Source organism: Phoenix dactylifera, chromosome 4 (assembly GCF_051530095.1).
Source record: "Phoenix dactylifera cultivar Ajwa chromosome 4, Ajwa_hap1_PhDact_Kaust_v1.1, whole genome shotgun sequence".
Classification (NCBI taxonomy): domain Eukaryota; kingdom Viridiplantae; phylum Streptophyta; class Magnoliopsida; order Arecales; family Arecaceae; genus Phoenix; species Phoenix dactylifera.
In genome coordinates, this window is record NC_143193.1 from 24974620 (window position 1) to 24982243 (window position 7624).

General features: G+C 39.1%; 1 long non-coding RNA gene across 1 annotated transcript; it reads right to left on the minus strand.

Annotated features, from left to right (window-relative positions):
• Positions 1 to 1646: 1646 nt before the first annotated feature.
• On the minus strand, positions 1647 to 4286 carry LOC148699837 (uncharacterized). Its single transcript, XR_016400422.1, has 3 exons — positions 4021 to 4286; positions 3330 to 3398; positions 1647 to 2206 (listed from the first exon to the last, which is right to left on the minus strand). It is a non-coding gene; the product is annotated as an uncharacterized LOC148699837 (long non-coding RNA).
• Between the last annotated feature and the right edge of the window lie 3338 nt (positions 4287 to 7624).

A 7624-nucleotide genomic window follows, 5' to 3' on the forward strand; every position in this document is an offset into this window, starting at 1 on the left:
CAAACGTGGATCGACTCGCCAATGTCCGGAGATGGCTCGGCCCTTCGGAGACGACTCGTTCTCAGGGTTCCAGAGATCTATTTTTCTGTATTTCTTTCTCGAGTCGACTCAGATCATCTTGGAGTCGACTCGGCTCTCAGAGCCCGAAAACTGATCCTCTGTGTTTGGAGTTGAACTGCCTAGGAGTCGACTCGGATTTTGTTGGGGTCGACTCGGCTAACTTTGGAGTCGACTCGGGAGCACTTGGAGTCGGCTCGGCTCTCAGGTTCTGAAAACTGTTCTTCTGTGTTTTGAGTTGAACTGTATCGAAGTCGACTCGGACTTTGCGGGAGTCGACTCGGCTCTCAGAGACCGAAGTTGGCTCTCTGACTTTTAGTCTTGCATTCCTCTGAGAGTCAACTCTTGCTTTCTTTGGAGTCGACTCGCCAACCGTTGGAGTCGACTCGAGTTCTTCTGGAGTCGACTCGGTTCTCAGAGTCCAAAATAGCTTCACTGTCTTTCTGTCTGTTACTCCTTGGAGTCGACTCGGAACTATCGGGGGTCGACTCGGCAAGCATCGGAGTCGATTCGAATTCTTCAAGAGTCGACTCGGTGACAGGGTCTGAGATTCATCTTTCTGTCCTGCTGTTTGTTCTCAGTCGGAGTCGACTCGTAATGTGCTGGAGTCGACTCGAGTCTGTGCCAGAACATCTGAAACACTTGGAGTCGACTCGAAATCTTCCGGAGTCGACTCGCGTTCCATACTTTGGTTCAAACTGAGTTCCATACTTAGCCAAAATGTATTGAACCAAGGCTAGAGACAATTAAACATAAATTCACAAATATTTGGCTGAAACACTAGATTGAATTCATTAGTATAACATAAGATATACTCAAATGCTTTGAGCTCATCAAAATCAAATAGGGTTATAATCAATCACTCCACAGGCACGGAACAATTGCTTAGATATCTCATATCTAGCAGTTCTACTCTGCTCTCCATACAACTCCTTTAAATTGAGAAGTATGGATTGAGTGTCCATGTTCTCATGTTGTCTCTGTAGTTCATTGCTCATGGAGGCAAGAATGATACATTTGACAGTTAAACAGTCATTCTTCTACATCTTATGTGTGGCTACCTCCTCTTCTGTAGCATCATCCCATAGATCTCCAAGATCAGGGGTTTCAAGAATATAGAAAATTTTCTCCAGAGTGAGTACAATCTTAAGATTCCTCAACCAACCCACATAGTTTGGACCGGTCAACTTGTTGGCATCTAAGATGCCTCTTAGTGATAGTGAAGATGCCATTTAATAATTATATATAAGCAAGAACAAAACTAACATAAGCAGACCAATCATGATGACATATATGCAGTTAGACAAGGACTTTATCTAATTGTTGCTCCTACTATTTTTATCAAATATCATAGCCCTCTCTTATGATAAACGAGGAAACCTAATTTTTCTTAGCAGGGTTGAGATCCTAATTCATCATAAAAGCCTTGTGGTTGCACAACAAATCCTTATGAGTTCAAAGGTAGGAAACTCTTTCCAATTGCATCTCATGCAATTCTCAACTTTATCTTATTCTCTTAAAACACTTATAGCCTGTGGTTGCACAACAAACTATAATGTTTAAGTTAAGTCAAACCCTTCATTTCCATATAATCATATTCGAATAATATTGCTCTTGTGGTTGCACAACAATGCAACATATTAAAATATACCATAAGCATCTCTATGCACCAAGACAGTATAACATCAGTCTCCATTGCAAGCCTTGTGGTTGCACAACAAACTAGCATGGATCTTGGATATCCTCTCCCACAGTAGGTTAGTCGGGTACAATACCGAGCAGCGTTTCTATTAGCAGCTTGTGCCGCGGTTCGCAAGTTACTATTAAAAACTTGTCAATTACTATATCCAACCAACCAACCAACCAATAAAAATTAACACATCCTAAACCTGTTAATTTAATTTATTTAACTCACTTTAATCATAACTAAAAGCAACTCAAGCTTTCATTTATAGCTTAAAGTCTACTATACATAGCTCAAAATATAACAAACTTTACATCTGTCTCAAGTTACTTTACATTCACACCCCACTTACATGCATAATACAAAGGTTTTTCCTTTCACTCAGAGGGGCATGGCCAACCTTCTATGACAAACTTCTAGGATGATGCTGATGCGGTACTTTTATAATGTTATGACTCTGCCAATCTGCAAAAATTTATAGAAAAAAAGAGGGATGAGACCTAAGTCCCAGTGAGTGGATAATCTGTTAACCATGAGGAAATAAGGGGTTTCAGCTGTGATACTTATTTACATACATTAAATATAACGCGTTTATGCCACATATGAAATATTTGCATTTGATTTTAAAGCACTTAGATTTCAACCACATAAGAAATCTGCTATTTGCCAATAGTACTACAACTAGCAGGAAATAAAGTTGTTGCTTTAAAATAAAGCATTAATAAAATCGCCTTGCTCAATTCATTTTTCCTGGACCGTAGAGTCCACTTTCCTTCGTTGAGGAATTTGATACATAGAACATTCACATAGGTTATGAAATCATTATGCTTAAAAATAATACATTTGTTGCTCAGTCATATGTATACATAGCTTAAATATTGAAAATCATGGCTCCCGCGAGCCCTACTGCCAGCCACTCGCATGAGGCACCATTCTCATGAGTAGCCCGACAGTCCTATGCATGGTGCTACTACTACGCCCTTCCGGCATCCCAATTCTGCCCCACTGGCACATATCATTACTACGCCCTCCCGGCGTCCCATTTCTGCCCTACTGGGCATATATCATAGCTACGTCCTTCGGGCGTCCCATCTCTGCCCTACTGGGCACATATCATAAACTTTGATGTGATGTATTGAAGGAAAAAGTTCAAATATTAGTTACTGTAACAGGGTTGGAGTCAACTCTAGAGTTACAGGGGTCGACTCGTGAATTACAGGGGTCGACTCATACTCTGCTGGGGTCGACTCCTGTTCTACTGGGGTCGACTCTAGAATAGCTTGGAGTCAAACTGAAACGACTCTCTTGGCCAAGATAAGGGATTTTAAGTGGTTTAGTCACTTTGGTTTAATCCATTCCAAACAAGTTCATAAACTTACGAAGCAACAAACATGAATTTAAAGTATTTTCAAGCATAGCATATATTTTCCAAATCAGATCATTTATCCACTGATAGAAAGCAATTTAATCATGAGAATTAATTCTTCTTATTTCCATTCTGTAGCATATTCATTTTGAATTTGGAGACATTATTCATTTCTCTGAAATTACAAAATAAACTACCATAGTTAAGAAGAAAACCACTCACCTTGTGATGGCTAACGCACCACCCTAGTGCTTGATACTCCCGGCACACTTCCGGAACTCTCTTCTCCTCCTAAAAAATTAAAAGAGTCGATCAAAATTATAATCTATATGATGCAACATGATTATGCATATTCCAAAAAGAAATCCATCACCCTCATCTCAACTTTCTGATTTTTACCTTGCTTGTCTTGTTTTAGGATAAATAAAACCTCTTAATTCTCAAAGGTTTCCAAGCTTTTATCTCCCTCTTTGATACCCTGGGTTAGGACTAGAAAACCTTCTATATTATCTATAAATTTTCAGCTGCCAAACAACTACTTAACATCAAAAATAAATCAGAATTCAAATCCCCTGTTTTCAGCTTGTTTGTTCTGTTTTCGAGCCAATTAAACCTCTTAATTTTCGGAGGTTATTAAACAATCAATTCCACCTATTAGGCTCTATGTTAGGACTAGGAAATCCCTAACACAACCTACAAACTTTCAGCTTTAAATAACAATTTAATCACCTATAACACAAAGAAATCCCATCGCTTCATTCTGCAGAATTTCAGACTGCTTTCAACAACTTCGGAAGCATAGTTCAAATCCTTTTTCGTACCTAAAAATTCATTTAAAATAACTAAAATCTTCATTTATCACCCTCCTACATGGGACTACAATTAGAATCACTAAAAAGTTTGGAAAACTCACATGAAATTCACTGGGAAGCCTGGGTGCACCAGAAATTGCTGTATTTCTGTTCTGCAGCCCAACAGCAAGTTGCTCTTCCTCTTTACTTTAAACCTTCTTCCACAAATTTTTTGGATTCCCCAAGTAGCTCTTTCTCTTCCCTAGCTTCCTCTCTCCCTCCCTGGAGCTTTTTCTGGCCTGATTTGGGCTGGCACCAACAACCAACAACTGAACTTCTCCTAACGATTGAACAGCAGCAGCACAAGTTGCTGCCTGCTGAAAACATGCTACACACCCCCCCCCTTTTGACACGTTAGCTTCCCAGAAACCTAACGTGTCAAAAGAGTGGTTCCCAGGGGTTCTAAAAACTAGGTTTTGGGCCACGTCATGCTTCCTACTTTTTATGGAAATTTTGGACAAATCTGCAGTTTACTGTAATGACAGGCTTCCGAGGGACTCACCTAACTTGTTTTGTTCCAGGCTGTAGGCTAATCCATTTGAGCTAAAATTTCAACAGTAAATCCCTCACTCAATGTATATTATGTGTTTAAAATTTTACTTATATTCATGGACTATATCCAGAGTTATTGCACTCTCAATCCATGGAACCGTAAAATTTTCTGTAACAGCTGAAATTCCGACCTTTTTGAATTGATTTTGAATCAAACTTTCCGGAAAATTTCCATCCAATCTGCATCATAAAATTTTGATATTCCCTCACCTTTCATGTGCATTCGTATTCTCATAATAAACTAGGTTAAAATCATGAAGATGCTTAATAACTGGTAAAAATTACTTACGCTACCCTAACCCTGGTTCAGGGTGTTACATTTCTTCCCCCCCAAAAAAAATTCGTCCTCGAAATTTAGTTACCTGAAATCTAGAATAGATATAGATTTTTTCTTCTCATTTGATCTTCTCTTTCCCAAGTAGCCTCTTCTGCATTTTGATTCTGCCAGAGCACTTTAACTAGGGGTATAACTCTATTGCGCAACTGTTTCACTTCTCTACTCAGAATTTGCACTGGCTTCTCTGGATAAGATAAATCCCTTTTTAATTCAACTAGTACAGACCGCAAAATATGAGAGGGATCTGAAGTATATTTCCTCAACATTGAAATGTGAAACACATTATGTATCTGGGAGAGTTCTGGTGGTAGTACCAAGCGATACGCTACTGGCCCAATACATTCTATTATTTCATATGGCCCGATATACCTCGGTTTTATTTTTCCTTTCTTTCCAAACCTCAGTATAACCATCCAAGGGGAAAATTTGAGAAAAACTTTATCTCCTACACTGAAATGTACATCTTTATGTTTTGGATCTGCATAACTTTTCTGTCTATCCTGGGCTACCTTCAATCTTTCTTTAATCAATTTTATCTGATTTGAGGTGATCTGTACTATTTCTAGGCCCAACAATTTTCTTTCTCCCTCTTCATCCCAACATACTGGAGTTCTGCACTTTCTACCATAAAGGGCCTCTGATGAGAGCACAAAAGTGCGATCTATACATCACTTAAATTAGTATTATTACTAATAAATAATAATAAAAGTGCTACATTAATATTATATTTTTGGTGGATGCAGTTGATCGTAAATCAGAGTTAAGATGCGAATTTGGTACAGATTTGGATAAGGCATGGCTCCAAGCCTGATGATGTTAGGAGCATAATTGAACCTGGTCAAGCACACTTGCACCGGAGCTACACAAGTCTACATGCCACAGCTTCTAGAGCACATTGGGGATCAAAATAAAGAAAGATCACGTGTAGTTGGGGAAGTATTCCAAGTATTGGCCGGCTATCCCACGCTTCATCTTTAGTTGTACAAGCCCCCAATCCAGCCATCCACAGTCAATTTCCTGATTCCAAATCAGAGACTTCCCAAATTGGGCAACCCCTTTCCCAGCCGTCCGTGATGTTTTTGTGCTTCCACCTCTTCTGCCCGTTTAAGGCGCCTCCCAGTTTTCTCCTTCCGCGTGCGCCTCCTCCCAGCATCCCATCTTCACCGCATTCCCATTTCTTTGTGGTTGAAAGAAGGAAACAACGCCAAGGATCCATGATCTGCTCTTCTTCCGCAATCCAAGCACTCTCCCGCGATCAGCTCCAGCGCCTGAGCCCGTGAAGCCTCCCAGCATCCCGTCTCCACCGTGTCCGCTTCTCCCGCGCTCTCAGCGATCTGCCGGACCCGCATCCGAGCTCCTCATGAACGCACGCCTCCGTCCGCGATCACAGAGCGGATTAACGCCCCAGCTGCCGCAGCTCTCATCCATTTTCATAGCAGCATCCCGCGATTACCTCCCGGATCAGTGATCCGTTCTTCTTCAACCCGCTCCATGTGCATCCAGCCGTTCGTGAGGTCCACAACAGCGGATTCGTGATCTAATTTTCAGCATTCAAAGCTTCCGGATCCGCATCCCAGATTCCAGTGTTCGTTTTGATTTGCTTGGAAGGTTATTTGGAGGGGTTTTGATTGTATAAAAAGGGGGGAAGAACAGAGGAGGGGGGAGCGATTCAAAGAAAGAAAAAAAAAAAGAAAATAGGGGATGCCCTATTCTTCCGAAAAGAAAAGAAAAAGAGAGGGAGAGTGTAATGTTTTAATGGAGGGCTGATTTCTTAGGTGAAGGGTGATGGAGGAACCTTTGATGTTTTGCTTTATTTGAAGTAAATTCTAAACCTTTACTCTTATAAATTTATATTTCCAATATATTATGGATTCTTGCATAATTATTTTGTAGATAGTTCTTTAATGGTTTATGTTGATTGACATATGGACCGCTTTAGTATTTGATTTGTCGTTGATGTAATAGGCACGATGAATGCTTAGAAATAGAGTTCATATGTCCAAAAAAATATATATTCCATGCTTTGATCTATTCTACTTTTACATCTTTAATCAAGAACCGAAGAATTTATTTCTTAAATGCAAGATTATCAAGGGGGATTCCAGATCCCTACACCATCTTAATCTATCCAAACTTTGATTCTCTATTCGCTGTTTAATTTTCTATTTGCAAAACATCATCTTAATCCAAAAATTTATTGAATCAATTAATCTGAAATTAAGCTAATAACCTATAGATCGTTCCCTGAGGAATCGACCTCGGACTTCCGAGTTATACTACTTGTGCGATTCTCCTGCACTTGGGAGAATAGTTTTATTTTTGCACCAAGTTTTTGGCGCCGTTGCCGGAGAACGGCTGAGTTATTAGTATAATTTTAGATTTCATTTTTACCTTAGTAGTTAGTATTTTTCTTTTGAAAAAAAATAAAATAAATCTTTACTACTATTTTTAATTCCCTATACAGTCTGCATCAAACTTTGATATAATAGAAATTAGCCGTCTGATTTGCCTCAAATTTGGTCAGCTAGTGCAAGACACATTGTTCAATAATCTGAACGGCCTGATTGACATTCTGAGACTTTAGATTAATACGAAACTTTGCTGCTTTCTGTTTTAAATTTTCTGCATTTAATTTTTTTTAGAATCCGAATTTTATTGTTATTATATCTCATTAACCCTTGTTGCTAATTGAAAATCAATAAATAATAATAATAATAATAATAAATTTTAAGAGAAGAACAAGGGTGATTATTCAACAAAAAAAGAAGAAGAGAAAA